A 19,449-nucleotide genomic window follows, 5' to 3' on the forward strand; every position below is an offset into this window, starting at 1 on the left:
GACTGACATACAAAAAGCTGTATATACTTAGTGTATACAAATTGATGAGTTTGGAGGAATGTATGCCATAAATATATCCATCACTTCCAAAAGTTTGCTTTTCTCTTTATGTATTATTATTATTTTGTGATAAGAACACAAGACCTACTGTCAGAATTTAAAAAAAAAATTTTTGAAACAGAGACCTGCTCTGTTGCAGGTCTGTAGTGCAGTGGCACCATCTTGGCTTACTGCAACCTCCACCTCCCAGGTTCAAGCGATTCTCCTGCCTCAGTCTCCTGAGTAGCTGGGACTACAGCTGTACGCCATTATGCCAGGCTGATTTTTGTATAATATTTTTACTAAAGATGGGGTTTCACCATGTTGGCCAGTCTGGTCTCGAACTCTTGACCTCAAGTGATCCATCTGCCTTGGTCTCCCAAAGTACTGGATTACAAGTGTAAACCACTGTGCCCGGCCTGTTAGTGCATTTTTAAGTGTACAGCAGTGGGTGGTCAACTACAGGTACTATGCTGTACAGTGGATCTCTAGGATTTCTTCATCTTGCATAATTTTAACTTGATTTCCTTTGATTAATTTCTCCCCATTTTTCTCTCCTCCCAGTCCCTGGAAACAACTATACTATTCTCTGCTTCTATGTTTCCTTATCTTTAAACGTTTCCAGTGACAACATTCTGGGAACAGTATTTCAAAATGCCAATTAAATCTCTTGGTGCTTAAACTAGTTAGAGCCATCATCAGTAAAGTAATGCTTTTCTTTAAGTTTTGAAATAGTATTTTTCTCTGTGAACTGGAGGCATCAGAAGAGAGTAAGGACCTTCACCCATCTACTCAAAATAATTTACACATTTATAACTTTAATAATGCATATATTAACTTTTTAATCCCAAATATGCAAGCACATGCCCAAGCTTACTATATCTTTCACATGACTTCTCTGTGGGCCTCAATATAAACAACAAAAATAAATTTTATTATGAATTTTTTCAACATTGCCCTGAGTAAGAGGATGTGAACTTTTCTATAATGTACACAGCAAATAGCAAAAGTCTCATGAATTAGAACCCAGAAAAAACATATTTTCACTTATGACTGTATCAGCCTTTCCTAAAAGGAATTTGAAAAAGCTGTTTTCTGTTCTTATTACTTTTTGGACTGTTAGCATAACCAGAATATATTACCTATCTGTTTTCCCTTATTAACTATCATTGATTAATTATAATGGCTCAAAATGTAGAAAGAGCAAAAGGCCCTAAGACCTATGCAAGCTGGTTTTGAATGTAGACTGTAAGCTCGTTAAGGGCAGGACTGTTCTTTCTGAGCATCAAGTACACAGCCTGGCATGCGGCTGTCTCCCAGACATTTGTTGGCTGAATGATCTTGAGTGAGTGGCAGGGGCCAAGGTTGCCATAGCCTGTAGCCTTGTGCTGTGCCCGTACTTTCCCTCTTCTTTTATATTATGTTGGTGCAAAAGTGATTGTGGTTTTCTCCCCTTAAATTCCTCTACCAAAGGGCTCTTACACGTTAATATCCATAGAGGCAACTCCTTATGCATAGCTTAGGGTTCAGGAGGACTGTGTTTGAAGGCTGGAACTGGCACTTTTTTTTTGAAATGGAGTTTCACTTTTGTAGCCTAGGCTAAAGTGCAATGGTGCAATCTCGGCTCACTGCAACCTTCGCCTCCTGGATTCAAGTGATTCTCCTGCCTCAGCCTCTCAAGTAGCTGGAACTACAGGCGTGTGCCACCATACCTGGCTAATTTTTTTTAAGTAGAGACGGAGTTTCACCATGTTGGCCAGGCTGGTCTCAAACTCCTGACCTCCGGTAAGCCGCCTGCCTTGGCCTCCCAAAGTGCTAGGATTATAGGCATGAGCCAACGCACCCAGCCAGAACTGGCACTTTAGAGCTGCATGTTTTTTTGCAAGATATACAAGCTTTCTGTATCCTAATTTCCTTATCTGTAAATGGCAGCCAGGAGTACAGGCTGTGGAATCACATAGATCTCAATTCAAGTCCTGGTTCTGCCACTATGGTGGGACATCTGGCGAGTTACTTGATCTAAGTAGGGTGACCACAGGTCCTGGCTTCTGCCTGCTGTTCCAGAGGATGGCTTTGGAGAGGATGCTGAATTTGAAGTGGCTCTCAAATAATGAATAGAAGACAAAAAGGCAGGCACGTGATTTTGCACAGAGATGTGAAAAGGTAAATGCTAATAGGACATGTTCATGGAATACCAAAGGTACTGGTAGAAATCGTGCTTTGGGTGGTTATAGGAAATAAAACTGGAGAGGTCAAGTAGGATTAGATTTTTAAAGTCCATGAAAGGCAGGATGCAGGTTCCAATTTGCAGCCATGGGCTCTTGCTATTTGACTGTATCCCAGTCCTCCTTTGGCCTATACAAAACTACTGCTCAAAATCATTCTGCCATGGAGAAATTATTCCATACCACTAAATAAGTTGAATCCCTTCCAGCACTAATTTGCTGTGACTCCGTAAGTTAATAAATAGCAAGATTTATTTTCCAGCTAGAAACGCTTGAAAGATCTTTAATGCTCACAAGATATGCCCTTAGAATTTTCTTCGAGGTAAAAAGCTCAGTAATTCAAAGTGGTGCTTAGGTTTGAATGACAGATACTTTAATAGAAAAAAGTTCTCTAGTTTAAGCAAAAATGAAAGGAGAATCTACTGGTTGACTAGTTATTTCTTTTTCTAAAATAATAACCTTTAGCCAAAATAATATACACATGATAAAACTGCAAGTATTATGACAGAACTAATAATGAAAAACAATAGTTTTCCATCCCATTCTTCCCAATGCGAGTTCTATTTCCTGAAGCAACCATTTTCTTTCTCTCTTTTCTTTCTTTCTTTCTTTCTTTCTTTCTTTCTTTCTTTCTTTCTTTCTTTCTTTCTTTCTTTCTTTCTTTCTCTTTCTTTCTTTTTTCTGTTTCTTTCTTTTTCTTTCTTCTTTCTTTCTTTTCTTTCTTTCTTTTTCTTTCTTTCTCTTTCTCTCTCTCTCTCTCCCTCCCTCTCTCTCTCTCTGTCTGTCTCTCTCTGCCTGTCTCTCTCTCTCTCTCTTCTTTTTTTTTTTTTCCTCAGACAGGTCTCACTCTGTCACCCAGGCTAGAGTGTTGTGGTGTGATCATGGCTCACTGCAGCCTCAACCTCCTGCACTCGAGCTGTTCTCTTGCCTCGGCCTCTTGAGTAACTGGGATCACAAGCATGTACCACCACAGCTGGCTAGTTTTTAAATTTTTCTTCATAGAGAAAGGGTCTCATTATGGTGCCCAGGCAGATCTTGAACTCATGGGCTTCAGTGATCCTCCCACCTTGGCTTCCCAAAGTGCTGGGATTACAGGTGTGAGCCACTGTAGCCAGCCACCATTTTCTTAGAATCATTTTTGATATTAATTCTTCTGGTGAGTTTATTATTAACTCTAAATCAGCAATTCTCAGAAAGGGAAACTGGTATTTCAGGTGGGATTTGTGTGGGATTGTTCTATGCATTTAGCATCTCTGTTCTTGACATTAAATGCTAGTAGCATTCTCCATCCCCAGGATACATTTCCCAATCTTTTCTGGAATCGAGAACTACTGCTCTAAGTAATAAAATCATATGGCTGTTCTTTTTACTTATCAAGTTTAGACATTATTCACGAACGCTTACCATGAAAAATTAACTTTTTTTTTGAGACAGGGTCTGGCTCTGTCACCCAGGCTGGAGTGCACTGGCATGAACTCGGTTCTCTGCAACTTCCACTTCCTGGGTTCAATAGATTGCCATGTCTCAACCTCTTGAGTAGCTAAGACTATAGGTGCATGCCACCACACCCGTCTAATTTTTGTATTTTTTGTAGAGACGGGGTTTCACCATGTTACCTAGGCTGGTCTCAAACTCCTGAGCTCAAGTGATCCACCCACTTTGGCCTCCCAAAGTGCCGGGATTACAGGTGTGAACCACTGCACGCAGCTGAAATATTAGCATTTAAGTCTCCTTACTCACTTATATTTTTGCTAAATTATATTACTATTTTTAATTCCTTTACCTATAAAACCAATATATACCAATTTATTCTCCCTTTTCTCTCTCCTTCTGGAATTTCTATTAGACATTTGTTGGAGCTTCTCATGTCATTGTGTGCTTTAACCTCTTACACTTTCCAGCTTTTTATCTCATTGGGTTGATAGTCTTCTCAGATTTAGCTTCCAGTTTAATAATCTACTTTTGGCTCTAATACGTTGTTTAAGTAGGACATTATGTTTTTAAAAAAATTTAATGTCTATATTTTTCATTTCTATACTTTTTGAAATCGGCTTGTTCTAATTTCATAGTGTTCCATTTTTCCTTTTGTTTTCAATTCTCTTTATTCTTTTAATAATTTTTAACACACTTGTGATCTTGTTCATCTATTTCCATTGTTTTAAATTCTTGGGGATCTGATTCTTCTGCTTGTTCTGTTTGCTGACACTCCCTTGCAGTGATTTGTAGGTTTTTAAAATTGTGAGCTCATATTTAATTGTGGAAGGGGAGGAGTGGTTCTGTGGATGTTCCATGTACACTTAAGTCGTGACGTGTCTTTAGAAGCTTTCATGTCTACTCTGCCAGGGTTCTGGCGGTTTTAGTGGGTCCTGGACCTTTTCACTACTGTTGGTGTTTGTTTAATATGGTTTGAGTCTTCTTATTCATAGAGGAAGTATAATTTTGAACCCAATTTCTGAATGAGGCACTGGCCCAGGGTTCTGATTGTTCAAGGGTGACTTTCTTTTTTTAACTTTCACTCAAGGCCTACAAGACTTCCTTGTTTCCCTAAGTAGTGGTTAGACTTTGCCTAATACTCTATTAATGGACTAGACAGGTCTTTAGAGCTCCAGGCTTATCCAGTGTTTCAGTTCCATGGTCCTGGTCTCCTGTGGGCCTGAAGCCAAATTTTCTGCCAAGGTTTGAATGATACAACCTCATCATTCAACACTCCAGGGTCTATATCCCACAGAAAAACTCCTACGGTTCGGGCTGCATGTGAGATTTCTTACTATTACTGTTCTTTCTTAAACATTTTTCTCTGCATCTTTCTGACAGTCTTTATTTCAAGGTTATTTGAACATTTGTTGTGTTTTATCCTTTTTTTGTGTGTGTTTGTCCTGGAGGAAGATCTGAATGAGTCAGCTTAGCCCTCTAGGTTGCTAGAAGTCCCAACATCATCATCATCATCATCCTCATCATCATTTTTTTAGGCTAGTCAAGTAAAGCAGTGGGAATGTAGAAGGAACAAAGAAATCAGTAACTGGTTGTGATCAATTAGTTGTAAATACCACTGCACTTGGACCAGGAAGAATTCCTATTATTTCTTTTTCTTTTTTCTGAGATGGAGTTTTGCTCTGTCGCCCAGACTGGAGTGCAGTGGCTCAATCTTGGCTCACTGTAAACTCCACTTCCCAGGTTCACGCCATTCTCCTGCCTCAGCCTCCCGAGTGGCTGGGACTACAGGCGCCCACCACCACGCCCGGCTAATTTTTTGTATTTTTAGTAGAGACGGGGTTTCACCATGTTAGCCAGGATGGTCTCGATCTCCTGACCTCGTGATCTGCCCAGTTCGGCCTCCCAAAGTGCTGGGATTACAGGCGTGATCCACCGCGCCAGGCTGAATTCCTATTATTTCTATAACTATGCAAATATTGTTCATTGCTACTTCTATCTATAAAAGGAAATTTACTTAATTCTTCTTAAAGTCATTCTTCTTGAGCTCACTATCTGCCCTAATTTGTATTAATTTTTTTCTAAGCCTGGTGAACGTCTGTCAACCTACAATTTATTTCATTGGAATTGTGGATTAGCTCCACTCTTTCTAATTCCACATCTTCCTCCTCCTTGCTTTATACCCTCATTTCTGGAGCATATCCTCAGGCAACTGCTTTAGAAAAGGTACTCAGAAGTAAACAGCCTGAGTCTTTGAATGTCTGAAAATGTCTTCATTTCACTGTCACACTTGGTAAGTTATTGACAATAGGATTCTAAGTTCGAAATCATTTTTCCTTACAAATTTAAAGCCATTGCTCTATTAAAATCCAGTTTCCTCATGAGATGCCTTAAACGACTTCAGGTTTGCTCCCCACTAATAGTTGAAACCCAAACTGCTACGCATCTACCAAAGGAATCACAATCCAATACCACCTACAAGGAAGTAGGTAATGAAAATGACAGAAGTGGACGAGGTGTCCGAGCTAATCTAGAAAGCATGTGCCAACCCCGAAGTGGTCAGTTGCTATCCAGGTATTGCTGAATGTTGCGTAGGGCTTCCATTTAAAACTTTCCTTTAGACAGTCTCTTCAATAAATGGTGTTGGGAAAACTGGCTATCCACATGCAGAAGAATGAAATTGGACCCTTTTCTCATACTATATGCAAAAACCAACTCAAAATGGATTAAAGACTTAAATGTTAAGACCTAAAACCATAAATCTACTAAAAGAAAATGAGGGAAAGCTCCATGATGCTGGTTTAGGCAATTATTTTCTGGATATGACTCCAAAGGCACAGGCAACAAAAACAAAAACAGACAAACGGGATGGCATCAAACTAAGGTTCTGCACAGCAAAGGAAACAACAAAATGAGGAGACAACCCACTGAATGGGAGTAAATATTTGCAAATGACACATCTGACAAGTGCTTAATATCTAAAATATACAAGGAACTCAAATAACGTGATAGCAAGAAAACAAACAACACAATTAAAAGTGGGCAAAGGACCAGAATAGACATTTCTCAAAAGACACAGAAATGGCCAAGAGGTACATGAAAAAATGCCCAGCATTACCAATATTTAGGAAAATGCACTTTAAAATCACAATGATATATAACCTCACCTGTTAGAATGGCCTTCATCAAAAAGATGAATGATAACAAGTGTTGGTGAGCATGCAGAGAAAAGGGAACTCCTATATACTGTTGGTGGGAGTGTATATTAGTACAACCATTATGGAAAATGGTATCACAGTTCCTCAGAAAACTGAAAATAGAACTACCATATGATCCAACAATCCCACTTCTGGGTATATATCCAAAGGAGTTGAAATTAATATGTCAAAGGGATATCTGCATTCCCATGTTCATTATAGCGTTATTCACAATAGCTAAGACATGGAATCAATTTAAGTGTTCATCAATGGATGAATGAATAAAGAAAATGTGGTATATAGACACAGTAAAATATGATTCAGCCTTTAAAAAGAAGGAAATCGTGTCATTTGTGGTAACACGGATGAATCTGGAGGATATCATGCTACATGAAAAAAGCCAGGTACAGAAAGACAAATACCACATCATCTCACATGTAGAATCTAAAAAACTCACTGAAGTAGAGAGTAGAATGGTGTTGACCAGAGGCTAGGTGAGGGGTGGGAGGGAAGGAGTGGGGAATTGTTAATCAAAGGGTACAAAGTTTCAGACAGACAAGAATAGGTTTTGAGAGCGACTGCACAGCAGGGGGACTGTGTGTTTTGTTGAGTCTGCACATTGCTTCATGAACATTTGCATTGGTTTCCAACATTTAAAAATTGAGAAAGTTTTTATTAAAATGTAGTTTCAAGTTCTCCTTCCAAACTCATGTTCTATATGAAGTTCTAGAATAGGCAAAACTAATCTATGGTGATAGAAATCATAACTGTGATTTCAGCCCTCTATATCCACAGGAGAGTGGTGCCAGGACCCCACATGGATATGAGAATCTGCAGATGTTCAAGTCCCTAGTTGGCCCTCTCTATCTGCAGAACCTGTGGAGACCAAGGGTCGACTATATATTTTAAAATAACTAAGAGTAAATTTCAAATATCTTATAAAAACCAGGTAAGTAAGCAAGTTGGTGGATATGTTAGCTTGATTTAATAATTCTCCATTTTATGCATATATCAAAACATCACATTGTACCCATAAATGTATAAAATTATAATTTGTCAGTTAAAATATTAGTTATAATTTTTAAAAAATTTTCTTTTTTTTTTTTTGAGATGGAGTCTCACTCTCGACTCACTGCAACCTCTGCCTCCCAGGTTCAAGCAATTCTCCTCCCTCAGCCTCGCAAGTAGCTGGGACTATAGGCATGTGCCACCACACCCTGCTAATTTTTGTAATTTTAGTAGAGACAGGGTTTCACCATGTTGGCCTGGCTGGTCTTGAACTCCTGACTTCAAGCCATCCACCCACTTCAGCCTCCCAAAGTGCTGGGATTAAACGTGTGAGTCACCAAGCCCACCTATATTGAGATTTCATGTACACATAGTGAACTATACAGATCAGTGTATGGTTTAATGAGTTTACGGTGCATTTCAGACTACTAGAAATAGAATCTTTCATTATCTAGAAATTTCCCTCGTGTCCCTACCCAGTCAATCTCTGACATGTCGGCAACTACAGTTCTGATTTCTATCACCATAGATCAGTTTTGCCTATTCTAGAACTTCATAAAGGACATCAATTTGGAATGAAAACTTGAAAATACATTTTAATAAAAAATTTCTCAATTTTCATTAAACATTGCTTTAAATGTTGGAAACCAATCCACATTTTTGTGAAACAATGTGCAGACCCAACAAAACACACAGGCTCAACTCAGCTCAACAATAACACAACCACTTTGTGTCTGGTCTGTAGTGTAAACAAGGAATATATTTTGCATAAGTTCATTAAGATTTCTTTCATGACTATTGGTTGGGGTGCTACCTGACAGTTTTTATTATTTAGCAACTAGCAGCACATTTCTTAGAACAGGAGGGGCAGGCTTATCTTCAGGGCAACAAGGAGAAAGGGAAACCGAAGCCCTCTCTGCAGCCAGCCTAGGGGGAAAGGAAGCACAAGGGGAGGAATGGGAAGAGATTAATTTGGAGAGGAAAGGAAAGCCGGGGGGACTATCCAGGAGGTATAACAAGGAAGAAAGAGAACACAGGCTGCTGCTGTTTCAACTAAACAGTAAGAAACCCCATCTTCACATCACTTTACAAGTATCCCACTGAAAATGGGTCCTGTATGATCTTTAGCACCCTCTCAAACTCTTGTCCACTGCTCCTTTCCTTGCTGGGGTCATTTTCTTCGCCTTCCCACCTTGTCACTCTGCTCCAGCCACATGGACTTCCTTGCTGTCTGTTACTATTGTTTGTTTGTTTGTTCGTTTTGAGACAGTCTTGCTCTGTTGCCCAGGGTGGAGTGCAGTGGTGCAATCACAGCTCACTGCAACATCTGCTTCCTGGGCTCAAGTGATTCTGGCACCTCAGCCTCCCGAGTAGCTGGGATTACAGGCGTGTGCAACCACGCCCAGCTAATTTTTGTGTTTTTAGTTGAGATGGGATTTCACCTTGTTGGTCAGGCTGGTCTTGAACTCCTGGCCTCAAGCAATCCACCCGCCTTGGCCTCCCAAAATTGCTGGGATTATAGACATGAGCCACCGCACATGGCCTCCTTGCTGTTTTATGAACATGCCAAGCACATGTCTGCCTCAGGGCCTTTGCACTGGCCAGGATGCTGTACTCCCAGACAGTCTCATGTTTTTATGAGCTGTATGTTTCTCCATAGCACTTAACACTATCTAACCTACATGATGGTTTACTTCTTTATTTTCTGTCTCCCTTCCCTTCTTCATAAGAATGTAACCTACATGAAGTCAGGGGCATGGGGGAACTCATTAGATATTTGTTGGATAATGAATGACTCTAGGAAGAAAGGAAGGAAACAAAAATGCAAGAAAGGAAGCAATGAAAACCCTTGTTACCTTTGAGGATGTTGTTAAAAGTGTTCAATAAACAGGGACTGGCTAAGAAATTTTACCATTTCTAATTATTTTGCAAAATTGTGTTGCTTTTTGGAAGTAAAGATTTAAAAAGCAAACTAATGATAATCCTAAGGACTAGCACGACCCTATTCTTATTATCTTAAGAAACTAGATGTATGGGAGGATACATTTTTATTTATAAACACATAAATGGGCCATTGAGTTTAGTAATAATTAAGTTTCCAGTAGAGTTGAAATTATGACAAATCTACCTTTTCCTGGTATATTTCTTCCTACTTTAATTCATTTTAAGAAGTAGGTCAGGAATAAATTATGATAGAACAGAACATGTGCCCAATACTACTAAATCTTTGGGAACAACGATCAGCAATGAACATATAAAACGACTCCAATCCTAGAATTTTGTTTTCTTTTGTTTGTTTTTTACTGGCAATGAGTACAACCAGCTCTAGGCAGCTGGAGAGGTGGGGGCTGAGCTGGTTTTGTAGGTCTGCATTGGATTTTTGACATCAGGTAAAGGCCACTCCTCTGAGATACAGAGGTAAAAACTTTACTGCCAATAGCTTTCCACTCCAGGAAAAAATAAAATATGCTCCAACCTAAGCTGTGATTTAGAATTAAGTCAGGCCCTGGGATTGGCCAACGCTGGATTAGACCAAGTGTGTCCAGGCTGCCAGTTCACCCCTGGAGACAGTACTGCATGCACTGTGTATGGAAGGCTGCAGGGAACATGCGGGAATCAAGGGCCACAAGCCCACATTTGTCAACACGGAGCATGCCGAGACAAGCTCGGTTGGGGAGACCCTAATCCAGCGGCGCTAGAGGAATTAAAGACACACACAGAAATATAGAGGTGTGAAGTGGAAAATCAGGGGTCTCACAGCCTTCAGAGCCGAGAGCCCTGAACAGAGATTTACGCACATATTTATTAAAAGCAAACCAGTCATTAGCATTGTTTCTATAGATATTAAATTAACTAAAAGTATCCCTTATGGGAAATGAAGGGTTGGGTTGAATTAAAGGAATAGGTTGGGCTAGTTAGCCACAGCAGGAACGTGCCCTTAAGACACGGATTGCTCATGCTATTTTTTGAGTCTTAAGAATGCCTTTAAGCGGTTTTCCACCCTGGGCGGGCCAGGTGTTCCTTGCCCTCATTCCCACAACCTTCAAGCTTGGGCGTTAGGGCCATTATGAACATGTCACAGTGCTGCAGAGATTTTGTTTATGGCCAGTTTTGGGGCCAGTTTATGGCCAGATTTTGGGAGGCTTGCTCCCAACAGAGCAGATGGGATATGGTAATCTGCCTGCATTTCAGCAAGTTGAGAATAGGCTTATAGCAGAGATAAGACTAATCGAGAAAGAAAAGAGAGAAATTAAGTGTAGCTCCTGGTAACCCACGTGCCTCTTACCCTTGTCAGTTTTTCCTCCTTTCCATTTTTGGTCAACTGATGTCTGTCTCTCTTACTGATCTGACAGTCACATATACACACAGTTTTTTGTCTTTGGGATATGAAGAGTATTAGGAGATTAAAAGAAGAGTAGGGTAAACAAATACGTTTCATGGATTACAATATAGTAAGTGCTAACTCTAGAAGAATTTTCCAAGTGTGAAAATCTACAGAATTTACAGTGTAATGGCAACATGATTAGGTCCCAAGAAATAATTAAGGTAAACAATGTGCTCTTTTTCTCCTCTCCCTGGTAACTCAATAGTCTTCAACTACTTGAGAAGGTGTGAGGATCATTTTTTATCTCAGTTTGGACACTGAAGCTCACATTTCAGCGGCGATCAAGGTGATCATGCTTATCCCCTGCTGACACCTTTCTTCCCCACCTCAACAAGTCACAGATCACTTCAAGGAGAAAATTTCAAGAGGTTATTAAACACTGGCATGGATACCCAGAGCAGAGATGTTATCGTCTCTGGGGACCTTTAGGAACAGCTGATCATCCTGGATAGGCAGAGTTACACCTAATTCAGACTGTCAAAAACTACCAGGTGCTGCAAAGTCAGCAAAGCATTGTGGGAATATCAAAAAGGTGAGCAGGCACAGCAGCTCCCCTGAATAACCTGAAATAGCTTGATCTGGACTGCTTCTGAGAAAGACATGTTTAGGTTTGGTTACCACTGAGGAGGTGCAATGCTGGGCCAGGTTATGTTTACCAGGGATTTTGTGGGCCTGCTTTTCTCAATCCTGACTGGATATTAGTATTTGCTGGGGGGACTTTTAAAAAATAAAGATGCCTGGGCCTATGCCAGTCCATTATCTTCTCCCCACCTTCATCACTCTTCTTTTTCTCTTTGAGACAGAGTCTTGCTCTTGTTGCCCATGCTGGAGTGTAGTGGCGCAATCTTGGCTCACTGCAACCTCCACCTCCTGGGTTTGATTCTTCTGCCTCAGCCTCCCAGTAGCTGGGATTACAGGCATGCACCACCATGCCTGGCTAATTTTTGTATTTTAAGTAGAGACAGGGTTTTGCTATGTTGGCTAAGCTGGTCTTGAACTCCTGGCCTCAAATGGTACTCCCGCCTCAGCCTCCCAAAGTGCTGGGAGCACAGGTGTGAGCCACTGAGCCTGGCCTACACTTTCACTATTGAAAACATTTGTATTCTGGAGGACTATGAAGGAGGGGACAGGTCTTTTTCAAAATCTAGGGAACACTAAGGACTTTATCCTCAAAATAAATCTGATTAATTAATCAGAATCTCTGTTGGGTATTTTTTTTTCTAAATAAACTCCCAGGCAATGCAAATGCAATGGAATTATACATTAGTTGCTGAGCACCACTGGTGCCATATAGCACCCTCATTTTATACATAGAAAAATTAAGGTCCAAAGAATTTAACTGCCATGTGACTTGCCCAAGACCACATGCCTGGTTAGTGGCAGAGCTTGGCTTAAAACCATGATCTCCATTAATTTACAAATCCAATAAGCATCTTTCAAGGACATTCTAGGGTTGTTGGCCCACCACCTAGTTGCCACTCAAGAATACGGTAAGTCAAAGCTGGTTGATAGCTAAGGATATCTTAGGCTGATCCCGATCCAAGTTAAAAGGTAAGTGTAAGGTGTGATGGTTCTGGTATTCTCTCTTATAGTTTTCTTCCAAGTAGTGGTGTGTGATTCAGATCTCTGGAAATTTTGAGGAATCCTTTGATCTGGATAAAATCCATCACTACCTCTGACCCACTCTCCAATTTACTAGTTCGAGGAGGCTGTCTACTTACCCAGATCCAATGTGCAGCACAAAAGTCAGGACAGGGGACAAGATCCCCCACTGGGAGCTCCAGTGAAGTTCACTGAAACCTTGATTACTGGAGCTGAGAGCTAGAGAAGGTAGAGCTCGCTCCTTGGCCCTATATATAGAAGAAGAAAAGTAAGTTAATTCAGCAGTTGCTGGTTTGTGTTTTTGAAAGAAGCTATGTCTAAAATATTTCTTAATGCTGTCCTTTCATTCCTAATATCAACCCACTCCCTTCCAAGGCACAGCTACTGCTATCAGAGTGGCTTACATGGGATAGGCTAATTATATATAATTATATCTTCTTCCTAAGGGTGAACTGCTAGGGTGTGAAAAACATATATTTCAATTTTTGAACTCGACCATTCCCATATGTAGCAATTCATGACTACAAGTTTGCATATGAGAGATTGTGTCCCGAATGGGGCATCATCAGTACTGGGAGCAAATCCTCCTAGAGCACTTGCCTTGAAAAGAGCAAGAAAAGTAGAAAAATGAGAGACTCATAATGTTCAAGATAAGAGTTGACCTTGATCAATTAAAAAATTAGGCCAATCTGTCTTTAGTCTTTTACAAATAATACAATTATTCCTTCCCATTCACAGAATACTTACTCAAGGGGCCATGTATTTATTCCATTTGAAAGTAAATTAAGTCATATCCACTCAGTTTGTGAATTTACCCACATCTTGCTTCACTTCCCTTTCCCTCCACCTACCTACCCTCTGACTAATTCGCTGACCCGTTCTAAAGCAAGCTCTCACAACCTGGGCACCAGGAATCCTCTGAAAGGTGTACAAGATTTTGAATGGGTGTGCTTTTTTATTTTTGGGGGGATAAAGTCCCTAGTGTTCTCCAGATTTTGAAAGAGACCTGTCCCCTCCTTCATAGTCCTCTAGAATACAATTGTTTTCAAAGGTGAAGGTGGGGAGAAGATAATGATGTTGACAGTTGTTGGTACCTACAATAAAACATTTTATGAAGTTGGTCCTGGAACTAGCCTTCAAAAGGATTAAGAGTTCATGAAATTAGATCTATCCTCTAAAAGAATAGACTTACATAAAACATACTTTGAGGCACAAAATTATTAAATTTATTCATGCTGTGTCTTCTTTTGTGCAAGATTTCACTAGTTTGAAACCAAAAGAAAGGAAAATCATCTCATTTTTCTTGATTTTAACTTTATTAATGTAATGGTAATGAGAACACCTGGGAATATGGATGTACTTCTTATTTATCATGATTTCCCTCGAAAACTGTTTCACTTGGGTTACTAAAATGCAGACTACCTGCAACGGTAGAAAAATTAAGATACCAGGGGGCAACACATGATATTTAGAATGAGATGAAAACTCAACTGATTTTGATTGTCAGTTGAATAGGCAGTGCACACCTGCATCTACACCTCACAAGATAATCCACTGATTGTTAGAAACTTCCTTAGTCTTCCATTCTTCTGTTCTTAGCAAAGCGCCTCTACTCGAAAGGCGCTCAAATACTTGTTGGATTGAGTCAATTCTTTTGGTTTCGCTCATAAATTAATGAGGAACGTGTAACTCTGTACAGTTTCAGAGTAGTTAAAGAGAGAGAAAAAAAGAAATGCTACGTAAGAGAATTGGGGCTTCAGGTGTTACCTAATAGACTAGAAAGCTTTCCAACAGTGCACTTAAGATATGAGCTATAGCAACCTTACCTAGGAATTCCTCGCCCTAACTTTCTTTCTAATGCAAATTAGTTTGAATTTCTCCTCCCTCCTGTCCTCTGTCTGAAAGTCTTCTGATACAAAGCAATACTACAGTAATTAGAAGGAATGCCTGACAAAAACACATTTTAAGTTTCATTTTCAAAAAGGTTGATACTTCCTATTGCATACTCCGAATTCCCCTGCATTTCTATGCTGTAGATTCCTACACTTTAGACAATACATTTGTATCTAGTGCACACTGTTCACTTTTCAGATAGGAAAAAGCTAAATCTCAGTCAGTCCCCGCAAAAGGTTGCCATTTTTTTTGTTGTTTTAAGAGTCTCCATGAATGTTATTTAAATTCTAGAATCTACAGTACTCATCGAAGCTAGGAAAAGAATTCTGCCCACCTACAGCGTATCCGAGGCTTTTTTCACAGCTAGCAGATCGGATCCTTGCAGCTGTTTCTTCTGTAGGTCTCGGAGCTCATTGAGAACGTCCAGCACGCCTTCCCGGCTGAGCCCGGCGCAGGTGCGCTCTACATGAGGCAGTTAACCAAGTCAATTGGTTCCTGATCAACTAAATCTCTCGTAAAAATAAACACTGCCGCGAGCTTCGAGAGTCCAGAGTGTCAGAGCCTCTATGATGGCAGAGCAGCTGCCGCGATGCCTGATTAGTAGGGAGAAGGATTTCCCGGCAGGGGGCCAATACCAAATTTTAGGGCTGTTAGGCTCTGACCAGTCCCTTCGTGAGCGGAGAAGTAGGAGACCCGGGGTTCGAGCTTTGCCCGGCACTGAGCGGAGGGCCCAGTCTCGGGACCACAGCCTCGCTCCCTGGGAGCTCGGGGCAGCCAAAGCCGGGCAAGCCCGGCCCGGCACAGGAGGAGGCACGGCCAGTCTCCGGAGAGAGGGCCAGAGGCAGAACTGAGGGCCTAGTTTTGGGTAATTCGGTTTGGATACAAATCAGGCCAGACCCAAGGAGTCTGGTGCCGGCCACCGTAGGGCAAGAGGAGGGTGTTACGGAGCAGAGCCAGGGCGCGCGGGAAAAAGACGAAAACCAAACTGGAAACGGCAAAGGGCTGGATAAGCGCCGAAGGGATTCGAGGAGGCAAACGTGAAGTAAAAATGCTGTGTGCAGCTGCAGAGGGCGAGGGGACGGGGATTGCAAAGGAAAGCGCTTCGTGAGACTTTCTCCTTCCCGGCGTAGAGATCAGCAGAGTGCGGGCAGGTCAGCCCTGTCGTCTGTTCGTTTAGGGAAAGGGCGCGGCATGGAGCCCGGGAGAGAGGGGCAGAGGCAGAGGCGGTGACAGCGAGGGCCCCTGCTCGGGTGGGCCCGCGGGCCTCAGCTCAGCCCCCTCCCGAGGGACCGCGACCCCCGGCCCCGCGCGCACTCACCAGCCCGGGCTGCCCTGGGCGGAGCCGCCCCGCCGCGCTCCCCAGCCGCTGCCTCTTCGACGGGCGCGCTGCCTCCAGGTGCGGCTCTAGGAGGAGGCGCCGCGGGCAGTGGTGGCTGCGCCCGGTGCCTCCGGGTAACACAAGCCCGCCCCGCCCCACCAAAGCCAGGCCCCGCAGCCACCCTCCGCTGTGGGACGCCGGGGCGCGGGCATCCCTGCCCCCTAGGGGCCTCTTCCCAAGCACCTAGAACTTTCCAAAGTGTGCTTGGAATTTAACACCTTGTTCTTGACGAGCAAAAGTACCCTGATGAGACCGGCTTTCTTCCTCTATGGCCCAGGAGTTTCTCCAGGTGGCATCTTGCCGCCTTGAGGTGGAACGTCAGTAGAGGCTCGAGGCTGAAGCAAGCACAATACTCAAGGTATAGCGTTCAAGTGGAAAACATTGCGTTTTATGATTTTAAAATGGAAAAGAACCAAAAGAAAACCCTGACTTATCTTTTCAATTACAGTCATTATAGAGACTCGGATTCGTACAGGAACATTCGAAAACTTAGGAAATCCTTAGGACAATGTAAGTGTGGGATTTTTTGTTTTTGTTTTTTTCAAAAAGTTTTGATGAACTGCCTTTGGTTAACACTTTGTTTGCAAATATTGACTATTTATTGCACAACAAGGCAATGCATGATAGGTTATTTTCCGGGCATTTAAATTAGAATTTACAAAACAACGTTTGCGTTTTATTAAGTAGAATAACGTAACATGTTATCCCAAAGTGGGAGAATCGCTTGAGCCCAGGAGTTTGAGACCAGCCTGGCAACAAAGCGAGACTCCGTCTCTTAAAAAACAAATTAGGAAATAGCTTGTTTTGCTTCTAAAAACTGGGATACAAGAGAGCGCCGAAGCCAGAGTGCCGGGATCCAGGAGGGTGAAGTGTAGAAAATGATTTCAAATACACACTTCCCTCTGGCCTTGTCTTAGTAAGGATTATAGTTGGTTCATTAAGAGCATCTGTTTTTTGCTTTGTGCATTTCTGCGCGTGCACACTGTAGTGACTCATGTGGTGGACAAGGTCTTTGGTCTTAAAGCTGAAATGCACGCCTGCAGACACCAGAGGCTTCTGCCAAGGAGACCCCACCTCCAGAACCCAGGCCAGGCCTTGGGCTTGGAGCGCTGGTGCGGTCCTTCAACCGGGAGGAAGGGCTGGAGATTCCCTCCCTACTCCACACGAGGGCGATCTCTTCAAGGGCACCAGACCACTCTCCACGTCCCTAGCTGAGGAAACCAAATTTGCTTTTCTCCACGCTTTTGAATATCTCTAAACAAATCTTAACAGGATAAGTTACTAAAGAGGAGTTGGGCTCCTGGGACGTGCATTTCTGGTGTCCTTCATTTGCCACTTGGCCTTTGCCATCCTATGAAATTATTTTGCCACATACATGTCTGTACCCTAGTGCTTCTTACACTATAATGTGCATAGGAATCACCTGCGGATCCCGTTAAAAATGCCGATTCTGATTCAGTAGGTCTGCAGTAGGGGCTGAGATACGCATTTCTAACAGGCCCCTGGGTGATCCTGGTAGGCTGCTGGAGGACCAAACTTTGAGTAGCAACACTGGAGACAGTTGGATGATAAACTGCCTTTGCTGGTAGTGTAGCAGGACCAGCGGCAGACAAAACTCCTCAGACGCTGGAATAAAGAAGGAAGAGGTTTTTTATTCGGCCGGGAGCGTAGGCAGACTCGCGTCTTAAGAGCCGAGCTCCCTGAGAAAGAAATACTTGGCCTTTTTAAAGGTTTACAACTTTAAGGGGTCCACCTGAAAGGGTCATGATAAATCGAGCAAGCGTGGGAAACGTGACTGGGGGCTACATGCATCAGCTAACAGAACAGAAAGTTTTACAATGCTTTTTTCATACAGTGTCTGGAATTTACAGATAACACAAGTAGTTTAAGCCAGGGGTTGATGTTATTATTATTACTTTGTTTAACTCCTAGGGTCGGGTGGTGGTGCCAAGGTTGTCTGGTTATTTATCTTACTTTTGTTTCTTTCTCGCTTTCCTCCTGTGTTGTGAACTAGGCAAGGTGGGGGGAGGAGGGCAGCAGGAGTAGTAGTGGTCTCCTTCCTTAGTAGCACCAGGTACCTAATACACTAACACAATAATAGCAATGTTGTTAATACCTGTTCAGTGTTTACATATAGTAGGCACTGTTCTGAGCACTTTACATGGATTTACTTGTATAGATACTGCTATTATTTCTAATTTAGAGATGACTTTACTTTTTTTTTGAAGGAAAATTTGTATTTAAATTATTTTTATGTACAGAAAACTCAACAGTGTACATTTAACCCAGCTTAGTGGCAAGTTCTTTAGCCTTTGCCTTTTTGAGCTTGGCGATATGAGCCACAGACTTGGGACCCAGGACATTGTCGCCCCAGTGACGGCGGATCTCATCGTATCTGTCCTTGTAATTGGTCCTGATAGCTTCCACCAGCTTAGCCAAAGCGCCTTTGTCTTCCGAGTTCACCTGTGTGAAGGCGACAGTGGTGCAGGTCTTCCTGTGGACTAGACGGCCCAGTCTGGCGTTCCCCTTGATAATGCAGTAAGGGACCCCCATTTTACGACACAGGGCAGGCAAGAAGACAACCAGCTCGATGGGATCCACGTCATGTGCAATCACCACCAGCTGAGCCTTCTTGTTCTCCACCAAGGTGGTGACGGTGTTAACTCCTGCTCGAAGGACAGGTGGTCTCTTAGTGGGGACATCCCCTTTGCCAGCAGCTTTCTTCTCGGCCAGGGCCAACAGCCTCTGCTTCTTCTCTTGCTTTGTCTCTGGTCTGTACTTGTGGGCCAGCTTAAGCAGCTGAGTAGCTGTTTGGCGGTCCAGGGCCTGGGTAAACTGGTTAATAGCAGGAGGCACTTTCAGCCGCTTATAGAGGATGGCTCTCTACCGCTGCAACCTGATATAGCGAGGCCATTTCACAAAGCGGGTGAGGTCTCTTTTGGGCTGGATGTCCTGTCCAATGCCAAAATTCTTAGGTCTTTTCTCAAACAGGGGATTCACCAGTTTCTTGGCCTCCTGCTTTTTCAGGACAGCAGGGGCCGGAGCCACCTTCTTTCCCTTGGCCTTCTTTCCTTTCCACATCTTGGGCGGCGGGAGGAGAGAGCGAGATGACTTTACTTTTAATATGAGTCTTCCCCACCCTCTACCCGCTTCCCATCCTTGCTGGCTTAATTTCATTTCTTTGGTGTTAGAATATTAGGGAGAGCATCAGGAAGAATAGCTAGTGGATGCTGGGCTTAATACCTAGGTGATGGGTTGACCTGTGCAGCAAACCACCATGACACACGTTTA

At 42.4% G+C, this 19,449-nt stretch overlaps 1 protein-coding gene and 1 pseudogene across 6 annotated transcripts in view; both read right to left on the reverse strand.

The window, feature by feature from the left end:
• The window catches only part of SLC26A5 (solute carrier family 26 member 5), a 92,133-nt gene extending 75,955 nt beyond the window's left edge, over nt 1-16,178 (reverse strand). For all 5 annotated transcript variants that reach the window (XR_003118593.1, XM_025379638.1, XM_025379637.1 and 2 more), the window contains exons 1-2: nt 16,099-16,178; nt 13,007-13,135 (exon numbers count right to left, since the gene is read on the reverse strand). The gene's annotated coding sequence lies outside the window, so the exon portion shown is untranslated. The remainder of the gene's footprint in view (nt 1-13,006; nt 13,136-16,098) is intronic.
• Nucleotides 16,179-18,373: 2,195 nt separating this feature from the next.
• Nucleotides 18,374-19,239, reverse strand: LOC112621038 (annotated as a pseudogene). The gene has a single exon (XR_003118644.1). The product of XR_003118644.1 is annotated as a 60S ribosomal protein L7a pseudogene (transcript).
• Between the last annotated feature and the right edge of the window lie 210 nt (nt 19,240-19,449).

This window comes from Theropithecus gelada, chromosome 3 (assembly GCF_003255815.1).
Source record: "Theropithecus gelada isolate Dixy chromosome 3, Tgel_1.0, whole genome shotgun sequence".
NCBI classification, from domain to species: Eukaryota; Metazoa; Chordata; class Mammalia; order Primates; family Cercopithecidae; genus Theropithecus; species Theropithecus gelada.